The sequence below is a fragment of the Schistocerca gregaria genome, chromosome 4 (assembly GCF_023897955.1).
Source record: "Schistocerca gregaria isolate iqSchGreg1 chromosome 4, iqSchGreg1.2, whole genome shotgun sequence".
NCBI lineage: Eukaryota > Metazoa > Arthropoda > Insecta > Orthoptera > Acrididae > Schistocerca > Schistocerca gregaria.
Window position 1 is genome coordinate 659,030,689 of NC_064923.1, and position 12,164 is coordinate 659,042,852.

At 42.2% G+C, this 12,164-nt stretch overlaps 1 protein-coding gene across 1 annotated transcript in view; it reads left to right on the forward strand.

Moving 5' to 3' along the window:
* Positions 1 to 11,929, forward strand: part of LOC126268026 (juvenile hormone esterase-like) — a 530,118-nt gene extending 518,189 nt beyond the window's left edge. Inside the window, exon 13 of the mRNA XM_049973445.1 lies at positions 11,017 to 11,929. The gene's annotated coding sequence lies outside the window, so the exon portion shown is untranslated. The remainder of the gene's footprint in view (positions 1 to 11,016) is intronic.
* Positions 11,930 to 12,164: the final 235 nt, after the last annotated feature.

A 12,164-nucleotide genomic window follows, 5' to 3' on the forward strand; every position in this document is an offset into this window, starting at 1 on the left:
AACAGTGTCCCTAATTTGCTGGGAAGTGGCGGTGCGGTCCCCTACGGCACTGCGTAGGATCCTACGGTCTTGGCGTGCATCTGTGCGTCGCTGCGGTCCGGTCCCAGGTCGACGGGCACGTGCACCTTCCGCCGACCACTGGCGACAACATCGATGTACTGTGGAGACCTCACGCCCCACGTGTTGAGCAATTCGGTGGTACGTCCACCCGGCCTCCCGCATGCCCACTATACGCCCTCGCTCATTGTCCGTCAACTGCACATACGGTTCACGTCCATGCTGTCGTGGCATGCTTCCAGTGTTAAAGACTGCGATGGAGCTCCATATGCCACAGCAAACTGGCTGACACTGACGGCGGCAGTGCACAAATGCTGCACAGCTAGCGCCATTCGACGGCTAACACCGCGGTTCCTGGTGTGTCTGCTGTGCCGTGCGTGTGATCATTGCTTGTACAGCCCTCTCCCAGTGTCCGGAGCAAGTATGATGGGTCTGACACACCGGTGTCAATGTGTTCTTTTTTCCATTTCCAGGAGTGTATTTATAACTCTGTATTCACCCAACCAAAAGTCTTGTTCCTCGTGCCACCGAACTTCACTAATTCGCACTATATTTTACTTTAACCTATCCATTTCCCTTTTTAAATTTTCTAACCTACCTGCCCGATTAAGGGATCTGATACTCCATGCTCCGATCTGTAGAATGCCAGTTTTCTTTCTCCTGATAACGATGTCCTCCTGAGTAGACCTCGCCCAGAGATCCAAATGGGGGACTATTTTATCTGCGGAATACACTCCTGGAAATGGAAAAAAGAACACATTGACACCGGTGTGTCAGACCCACCATACTTGCTCCGGACAATGCGAGAGGGCTGTACAAGCAATGATCACACGCACGGCACAGCGGACACACCAGGAGCCGCGGTGTTGGCCGTCGAATGGCGCTAGCTGCACAGCATTTGTGCACCACCGCTGTCAGTGTCAGCCAGTTTGCTGTGGCATACGGAGCTCCATCGCAGTCTTTAACACTGGTAGCACGCCGCGACAGCGTGGACGTGAACCGTATGTGCAGTTGACGGACTTTGAGCGAGGGCGTATAGTGGGCATGCGGGAGGCCGGGTGGACGTACCGCCGAATTGCTCAACATGTGGGGCGTGAGGTCTCCACAGTACATCGATGTTGTTGCCAGTGGTCGGCGGAAGGTGCACGTGCCCGTCGGCCTGGGGCCAGACCGCAGCGACACACAGATGCACGCCAAGACCGTAGGATCCTACGCAGTGCCGTAGGGGACCGCACCGCCACTTCCCAGCAAATGAGGAACACTGTATCTCCGGGGGTATCGGCGAGGACCAATCGCAACCGTCTCCATGAAGCTGGGCTACGGTCCGCACACCGTTAGGCCGTATTCCGCTCACGCCCCAACATCGTGCAGCTCGCCTCCAATGGTGTCGCGACAGGCGTGAATGGAGGGACGAATGGAGACGTGTCGTCTTCAGCGATGAGAGTCGCTTCTGCCTTGGTGCCAATGATGGTCGTATGCGTGTTTGGTGCCATGCAGGTGAGCGCCACAATCAGGACTGCATACGACCGAGGCACACAGGGCCAACACCCGGCATCATGGTGTGGGGAGCGATCTCCTACACTGGCCGTACACCTCTGGTGATCGTCGAGGGGACACTGAATAGTGCACGGTACATCCAAACCGTCATCGAACCCATCGTTCTACCATTCCTAGACTGGCAAGGGAACTTGCTGTTCCAACAGGACAATGCACGTCCGCATGTATCCCGTGCCACCCAACGTGCTCTAGAAGGTTAAGTCAACTATCCTAGCCAGCAAGATCTCCGGATCTGTCCCCCATTGAGCATGTTTGGGACTGGATGAAGCGTCGTCTCACGCGGTCTGCACGTCCATCACGAACGCTGGTCCAACTGAGGCGCCAGGTGGAAATGGCATGGCAACCCGTTCCACAGGACTACATCCAGCATCTCTACGATCGTCTCCATGGGAGAATAGCAGCCTGCATTGCTGCGAAAGGTGGATATACACTGTCCTTGTGTCGACATTGTGCATGCTCTGTTGCCTGTGTCTATGTGCCTGTGGTTCTGTCAGTGTGATCATGTCATGTATCTGACCCCAGGAATGTGTCAATAAAGTTTCCCCTTCCTGGGACAATGCATTGACGGTGTTCTTATTTCAATTTCCAGGAGTGTCTTTTACCCAAGAGGACGCCACCATCATTTAACCATACAGTAAAGCTGCATGTCCTCAGGAAAAATTACGGCTGTAGTTTCTCCTTGCTTTCAGCCATTCACAGTACCAGCACAGCAAGGACATTTTGGTTAGTCTTACAAGGCCAAATCAGTCAATCATCCAGACTTTTGCCCCTGCAACTACTGAAAAGGCTGTTGCCCCACTTCAGGAGCCACTAGTTTGTCTGGTCTCTCAACAGATACCGCTCCGTTGTGGTTGCACCTACGGTACAGCCTCCTGTATCACTGAGGCACACAAGCTCCTCCACCAACGGTAAGGTCCGTGGTTCATACAATGGTCAAATTTAATTCTGGTGGCATTCTAGTGAACCATGAAATAATTTTATTTACTTGTTTGTTAGATAACTATAAAAATAATGCAGTTAGATGAACTATTTAGTAAATACAATCTTTATCTCTATGGAGATTTACCAAGTTTCAAGTACATTTTATAGCACTATTAGTTTCTTAATTTGTTTAATTTCTTAATTAGAACAATTTTCAAGTAATTAAATGCCATTCTGACATCATAAAAATTAGGAGAACATAATCATAACATTATTTTTTGTAATTAAACAAACTTTGAATTAAAAATTATGGGTGTAAATTTAGTTACAAATAACCTTTAAGTTAATGACTTTTACTATAAAGTAAACTGATTACTGGAAAGAAGGAGTTCAGATCTTTCAAATAATCTATGTCTGTTTCTGAATAAACCATTATTAGTTCACACATTTTTTGTTTATATGACATGCAAACATACTTAATCATTGGTTTCTCTTAAAAAATGTTTCATGTAAAACTAAATGGGCCATCTCAGCATGGCATAAATAATCTACCAAACAATAATGCCCAATGAAATATTGGCTGATCAATAATTTCATGTTGCAGCTGTGGTACCTTTACTACCAGAAAAAGGAAAAAAATTGGTTGTTTCAGGTACAGAATCATAGTGAATAGAGATATTTCACTTTGCTATGTTTCCCACATCCTCTGTTGTGTTATAAAGACAGTTATTGACAACATCTGACTAGATAATCCAATTTAGTGGCTCAAAATGGCTCTGAGCACTATGGGACTTAACAATCCAATTTAGTATGAACAATGTTAGGCCCTTCCACCACAGCAAGATCATACCTCTTTGGATAGGAAAAATTGGTTTTTAACTGTCCTGAGGCCAAAAACCACATGAAAAGCAACAGTGCACTTTGTTTATAACAATCCTGAGGCCAAAAACTGCATAGAAAGCTACAATTAAATTGTTTTTAACTGTCCTGATGCCAAAATCCATGCTAAATGTAACAACAAAATCAGTTTGTTCATCATCCATTTTATCATCTACAGTGGTATAGGACTTGTCATATGTTGACACAAAAAATCATAATTAACAGTGTTTGTATACATCTCATGCAGATAATTAAGTAAATAAACAGAAGCAAATTGTACAGATACATATAAAATTATGCAGATAACCAAATACATAAACCAAACAAATTTTAAGTTTACATTACACCTAGTGGTGCATGGTTATGTTTAACTTAAGTTATGCATGTCCCCAAATTCATAAAATTTATGTACTCATCAACACTGCAAAAGATTTCACTTATAATTATTATCTTAAGCCCATTTTTGAAGATGTGTAGCTTTGGTATCTTTTTAACTCTTAAGGGAAGGACACTAAAAAGAATAATGGGATGATATATTACACTTTTTTGATGTAGGGCTTTCTTATGTACTTCTCTAGGGAAGTCAGTTCTGTGTCTAGTTTCATAGTCATGGTAATCACTGTTCAAAGAAAAGAGCTGGGGATGGTATTAAAAAAAGTGTATAATTTTTTATACACTCCTGGAAATGGAAAAAGAACACATTGACACCGGTGTGTCAGACCCACCATACTTGCTCCGGACACTGCGAGAGGGCTGTACAAGTAATGATCACACGCACGGCAGAGCGGACACACCAGGAACCGCGGTGTTGGTCGTCGAATGGCGCTAGCTGCACAGCATTTGTGCACCGCCGCTGTCAGTGTCAGCCAGTTTGCCGTGGCATACGGAGCTCCATCGCAGTCTTTAACACTGGTAGCATGCCGCAACAGCGTGGACGTGAACTGTATGTGCAGTTGACGGACTTTGAGCGAGGGCGTATAGTGGGCATGCGGGAGGCCGGGTGGACGTACCGCCGAATTGCTCAACATGTGGGGCGTGAGGTCTCCACAGTACATCGATGTTGTCGCCAGTGGTCGGCGGAAGGTGCACGTGCCCGTCGACCTGGGACCGGACCACAGCGACGCACGGATGCACGCCAAGACCGTAGGATCCTACGCAGTGCTGTAGGGGACCGCACTGCCACTTCCCAGCAAATTAGGGACACTGTTGCTCCTGGGGTATCGGCGAGGACCATTCGCAACCGTCTCCATGAAGCTGGGCTACGGTCCCACACACCGTTAGGCCATCTTCCGCTCACGCCCCAACATCGTGCAGCCCGCCTCCAGTGGTGTCGCGACAGGCGTGAATGGAAGGACGAATGGAGACGTGTCGTCTTCAGCGATGAGAGTCACTTCTGCCTTGGTGCCAATGATGGTCATATGCGTGTTTGGCGCCATGCAGGTGAGCGCCACAATCAGGACTGCATACGACCGAGGCACATAGGGCCAACACCCGGCATCATGGTGTGGGGAGCGATCTCCTACACTGGCCGTACACCTCTGGTGATCGTCGAGGGGACACTGAATAGTGCACGGTACATCCAAACCGTCATCGAACCCATCGTTCTCCCATTCCTAGACCGGCAAGGGAACTTGCTGTTCCAACAGGACAATGCACGTCCGCATGTATCCCGTGCCACCCAACGTGCTCTAGAAGGTGTAAGTCAACTACCCTGGCCAGCAAGATCTCCGGATCTGTCCCCCATTGAGCATGTTTGGGACTGGATGAAGCGTCGTCTCACGCGGTCTGCACGTCCAGCATGAACGGTGGTCCAACTGAGGCGCCAGGTGGAAATGGCATGGCAAGCCGTTCCACAGGACTACATCCAGCATCTCTACGATCGTCTCCATGGGAGAATAGTAGCCTGCATTGCTGCAAAAGGTGGATATACACTGTACTAGTGCCGGCATTGTTCATGCTCTGTTGCCTGTGTCTATGTGCCTGTGGTTCTGTCAGTGTGATCATGTGATGTATCTGACCCCAGGAATGTGTCAATAAAGTTTCTCCTTCCTGGGGCAATGAATTCATGATGTTCTTATTTCAATTTCCAGGAGTGTATATACTGTAAATAGATGGAAGATTATGGAAGATTCATACCTTTCAGTTCTTTGACTATTTCCCTACAGGACTCCCTAGGTGCAACTGTTGTGAGACAGGTGCAAGACATGTTCAGTATGTTGTCCACCATTTTCTGGAACAAGTTAAAACTGAGGAACAGCGTGTTTCACAACTGATCAGAGTGTTTCAGGGGCCAATTTTGGAATGAGTCACACATTGCATGTATTCACTTCAGCTACGTTTGTAAACAGAGTGCTGAACACAGCATCTTTTAGAAAACCACATTGCCAGAAGTCACACAGATTAAGATCAGGTGATCTGGAGAACCAGGTTATAGGGAAATGATGGCTATTAATCATAGCATTTCTAAAAAATCTCTGTGCAGTAGCTGTTCCACTGGCTGTGCAATGTGCAGAGGGGTGCTATCTCACATAAAAATTATCCTATACACATCCATGGTGTTGAAGACTTGGAATGGTGTTGGTGCTCAAAATACTCTAATAACATTTACCATTCATGGTACAGGTGACAGGAGCCACAAGACCCATCTCCTTGAAAAAATATGGCTCCACACTAAATGGTACTGTGAATTTGCACCACACAGTTACCTTTGCTGAATGAAGTGGTATTGTTTAATGTGTGAGTGGATTTTCCATTGTTCATATTCTGCAGTTCTGTATTATTCACAGGGTTCTTGAAGATGGGCTTTGTCTATTCACAGAATGTTCCATGACCATTCATTGTCTGCTTCCATATGAGCAAGAAACACTAAAGCAAACATTTGTCCTACTGGCAGTTCAGCGTAAAGAAACTCCTGAACAAGGGTAATTTTATATGGGTAGAAATGAAGGATATTTCATAGAATTTTATGCACTGTGTGCACATGGGCATGTTCAAAATTAGGACACTCCCCCTGGATAACACATGGTTGTGCACCACTGCGGGAGCCTTTCTGCAGTGCTGTGGCCATGTCTTCTACTGATGTCAGATCAACTGTTTTCCTCCCTCTGCCACACTGCACTTCAAAACAACCTGTCATTTGGAATGTTGTAGTCATTTTTTCCAGACCCTAGGCAGACATTAGGCCAGTGCCCTTTTTTAAACCACTGAATGTCCAGAAGTTCTGCAGAGTTGTTGGCACGTGATCACGATTCTTGTAAAAGAGCTTTACCAACAGCATGCATTTCTGCATTGACAGTCATACCAAGCATCTCAGATTCAAGCTGAGGAACAGCCTTGTATCCAGTATCTTTATTTTGCATTTTCTGCCACTTCACCATCTAGTGCTAAAATTTTCATTAAATTTTATTTGTTTCTATAACATCTCCCCCTTCTTTGATAATATTCCTTTGAAATTTGATGTCATCCTGAGTAATTGTTCATTTTTTACAGCATTTTGAAACAGAAACTTTAGCAATAATCACCCTGTATATTGCAAAGTTTTACATAATTATACAAATAACTTAAGTTTTAAAACTTTTGTTTGCTTTAGCATTTTTCACTTTAACTTGGATATGTCTTTTACACAAAATGTCTAACATAATTCAGTATTGTTCCTATTTACTGTGAGGCACAGAATAAAAAACATGCTCTGTATTATACATTGTTCACACACTGTACTGTAGTTCTTTATTGAAATAATCATTATATTATCGGGATCCCAGCCTCTATTAGTCCTGCTCAGTTGTTCCTCTTCTCTGTTCCTCTCCTGTCCCCTTCGCGAAATCCCCTGCCCCCTGACCCCTGCTCAGCCTCTAAATGCTGCACCTAGTAGCCCACAAACCCGTCCATATTGTGCCCCTGAATGCTTCCACAGACATCAATAGCATCCCCCCCCCCCCCCTCACACACACACACACACACACACACACACACACACACACCAAGTTTGCTATCCCTCCTCTTCCCTAACCTAAGCCTCTTCTGTACCTCCACTACCCAGTTGAGCAAAGGTAACTGTTCTCCTCAGATACAGTCACATTTGAGCCTTAATGCTGAGACATGATAGTGGCCATGAGTGTGTGTGTGTGTGTGTGTGTGTTTGTGTGTGTGTGTGTGTGTGTGTGTGTGTGTGTGTGTGTGTGTGTGTGTGTGTGTTTGTTTGTTTGTTTGTTTGTTTTCTTTTGTCATCAAATGATGGAGGACTTAGTCTGATATAAGAATTATAACTAATACTTCTTTTTCATTGTGCCTGCCTGCCAATCTACACCTTCTCTATGTGGTGAGTACCATCTTGTGATTCCTCCCTGTACTTTCCACTGACTTTCCACTGTATGATTTTATCTGTTCTTCTCATACTGAATTTAAAATTTCAGCTTCCTTTCCTTTGGGGTTCCTATAGCTACACCACACTGGTCACCAAGTTGCTAAGAAGAAGCCTTCAACCCACTTGACTATTCAGCTAAGACCAGAATTTTCTCTGATTCTCAACAATATCTCTTGCTAATGTATGACACTGTAAGTTGTTATAGAACTTGTGCACTGATCTTTTTACAGACACACAAACTTTTGTCTTTCTACATTTCTGCATCCTTTTTTGAGCTAAGAGTGCAACAGTCTTGGTTTCCTCAGAATTTTACGAATATTATTATTAAACCATAGTGACTTTTTTTCACTCTTAATCTACTTACTTAGTACATACTTCTCCTGACCGCCATGTGCAGTTATTCTAAACTTTGGCCATAATTCCACTACATACATCATATTGGAACTGAATGATTGTCTAAAGCAAGATGCTAACAACTGCTTCATTGCTCTTTCTAACGAAGTATTAAAATCTTGTACTGACCTAATAAGAGTATATTTAATTTAGGTTTATAATTTATCAAGGTGCAAGGTATATTTCACACTTTGCAGTCTTTTGTACAGTTTTTGAGAAGATGATCTGTCACAAGATACTTGTTCATTTATTTAATAGGACTTGTTAACTATTTCTCTCTCTCTCTCTCTCTCTCTCTATCTCTCTCTCTATCTCTCTCTCTCCTGCTTCATCAGGAAAGAGAGAAGGAGAGGGAAAGACGAAAGGATGTGGGTGTTAAGGAAGAGGGTAAGGAGTCATTCCAATCCCGGGAGCTGAAAGACTTACCTTAGGGGGAAAAAAGCCCAAACTCTTTGCCTTTACACATGTCTGCTTGTGTCTGTATATGTGCAGATGGATATGTGTGTGTGTGTGCAAGTGTCTACCTGTCCTTTTTTCCCCCTAATGTAACTCTTTCCGCTCCCAGGATTGGAATGACTCCTTACCCTCTCCCTTAAAACCCACATCCTTTCGTCTTTCCTTCCCCCTTCCCTGATGAAGCAACCGTGGGTTGTGAAAGCTTGAATTTTGTGTGTGTGTTTGTGTTTGTTTGTATGTCTATCAACATACCAACACTTTCTTTTGGTAAGTTATTCCATTTAATCCTCATAGATGACTGTGGCACCAGGAAAAGTCCCACTCATGCCTACAGTAGAGTCACTCAGCCGTAGAGATGTGTGCCATGTGACATAAATTATGTGTTGTACTGTGTAATGATACAGATCTGATTCATGTTGCCTCTCCTAGGAAGCACCATTCTTAATCACCACAAAGCTGGAAGTGTAAATGTATGTGGGATGGTGTTTGCCCAAAAATCTATGAGACACCAGCACTTACTTTGCATTAGCGCCACACATTTATTCTTTGGAATTTTTGATTATTAATGATGGACACCAGTTTTCAATTATGAAAATCTATTAGAACATTAAATCAGGTCGTCATCTACAAGTTAATTGTGCTATTGTGACATAAAAAACAGTTTGCATTTATATTTAAAAAAATCACAGCTTACACTTCGCACATTCCTGTAGTATTTTGTCATAGAGAAAATACACTTTAGTCATTCAAGTATGTCAGTCCATAATGAGTATCATTTTGTTCAACGATCACTCTTTTAGGTAGCAATGACTTTCCACACCACTTGTTCATCACAACATGATTCAGTTAAAATGCACATTAATCTGATCTGCAGAAATCTCTCAAACATTAGTAAACGTTAACGTTGTTCATTTTTGTAGATGGTGGTGCATGTACTTTCACATACATAATGTCCATGGCTGTGACATGGGTCAACACCGAGAGTGCACCTGACATATTTCTTATTCATAGGCTTTGTAACAATGAATTATTAATTCTGGGCGAAATCCAACTCCTTATACACAGACATAAGAATAAACTGTTAAATTGTAAATTACATTACGCCGTGAAGACAAATTGGGCAGCTTATTTATTTGAATGCTTATTATGTCTTCAATTAATTATTTTCTGATAATCCAAAGCACTTTACAGGAAAGTGGGACTGTCGGACCTTCTACTGGTATGGCTCACCTCTCTCAAATATGCTGATTGGCTCATGTGGCGAAGTTTAGTACCAACGATCAGTTAATTGTATTTTCTAAGTATGAGTATCATAATGAAAATTAATTACATCATTGTAAACAGGACAACCAGAATGATATTTTGAACACAAATTCAAGTGAAATTAAGTGTAAATAAGAAGTTGAGACTTTCATGTAAGTGTCCCATGCTAATAGATATGTGTACTGAGAATAGGATAAAAACAAGCAAAAAATTCCATTTCCTTCTAAGTTGGCTCTATTTACAATAAATGTGAAGAAGTACATACATCCATCAGCATGTAATTCAGATGACATTCTCAAGCACATATGTAGCAACGTCTGTTACTACAGATGCACTCGGGAATAAACTACACCCACAATTGGCAGTGCACAATAAAGTAATTTGAAATATAACTGGAAAACACTTCCCTTCTTATGGCAAAAAAATGGTTATTTATGGAGTAAAAGAAACATAACAAACAGGAAGAATCCACCATGCAATATCACATAATTCCCACATTGTGTTATACAGGCAGTTATTGCCAAATAGGTGGCTACATCATCCAGTGTCTAGACAGTTAGCTACAAATATTTAAACATAAATCACAAATAAAAGAATGTAAAATATTTGTAAGCTATGACTTCAGGGTATCACATATGCATATGATATACATGAGGTGCATTCAAAAAGAAAGTGAATTTTTGAAATAGTGCACCAACCAGCAGGGGGAGTTTGTGGCAGCTACTGAGTGCATGTAGCAGCTGGTGTAGCCAACACTCTGCCATTTGTCACATTTTGCTCTTACTGTTAACAAGTGAGCTACAGCTGCTGAAGTAAACGTATTTACAAGCTGCTCATTGGATTAGTACCAAAGAGACAATGAAAGACTTAAAGAACAACGTGTGTATGTGAAATATTGCAAAAACTTGGCAAAACTTTCACAGAAACATTGCAGTTGTTTAGCCAATCGTGTAGGGAGGACTGTATAAATTACACACAGTACTATGAGTGGTTTATGCATTTTCAACAGGTATGAATGTTGGTCATTGATGATTCCAGGCCTGGACAACATTCCACATCAGTAGACAATTACCACATCAAGAGTGTTCATGCTGTGATTAATGGAAACCATCCTTTAATTGTTCCAGATGTTGCTGCCAAAGTGAACATGACTGTAGGCCTGAATTGAGGAAAACCCAGACTTTGATGTTGCATCATGACAGTTCACCTGCTCATGTGTCACTCCTCATCCACAGCTGTCCAGAAGAACATCATATTCCTGCTGTGCCCCATTCACCATATTCTCTGGATCTGGTCTCAGCAGACTTTTTCCTGTTTGCAAGACTTGAGACCATGTTGAAAAGAAAACATCGCCAAACCTAGAGGACAATCCAGACATTGTGATAAGAGACCTGTGCACCATCCCAAAAGACACATTCCAGGAGGCTCTCCAAAAGTGGAAGAAATGATTTCCAGTAGAGAGGGCCATTTTGAGGGAAACAGCACTTCAGATGTTTTACAATAAGCAATAAATGTGTTATATCAGAAGTTCATTTTCTTTGTCGAAACACCTTGTATGCTAAAACGTCTTTTGACACAAATATATAATTTTTACATTTTACACATTGTTCTTATTAAAGTTTGTATTTTCAGTAGATACTTTAGACAAGAAACAGTTTTACAATATTTTGCAAAAATGTACAACAATATACTTTTCAGACTTTTGACTCACAGTTTGTTCTTCAAACACTTCACTAACACACTTTATTGTAGCTCAGCCTGCTCCTTGTTATAGTCAGTGATCACACATGTAAAGAACAGACAAAATATTCTATTGTAATATGCCATTAAGTCTTGTGTCTATACCTATAACAAAATGATTTTTTTCATTAAATACATCATCGCCATATATCAGAAATGTATATAGCTATCAGTATAATATCGTATAGAGAATTTACAATGAAAAGAATGGCAGCTGGTTTAGATATTCCAATGATCTGCTCTGAAACATAACCACTTAACTTTCTTTGAATTAAAATTAAATTAGTGCAGTTCTCAAAATTTATTTTATTTTGCAAAACCTATGTTTCAATTTTTGCTAACTTATGTTGGGAGACCTTTTTTATTCCTTGTTCACTCAGATTGCTTATACGTACCTCATGTTTTTAGTAATAAAGTGAAAAAGAAATATTTAATGAGACAAGATCCTATATGAAACAATTTTTAAGTGACTCCTTGAATTTAAGGACATAACCCTAAATGGGAAAGAAATATGAGCAAAAATTGGACAGAACCC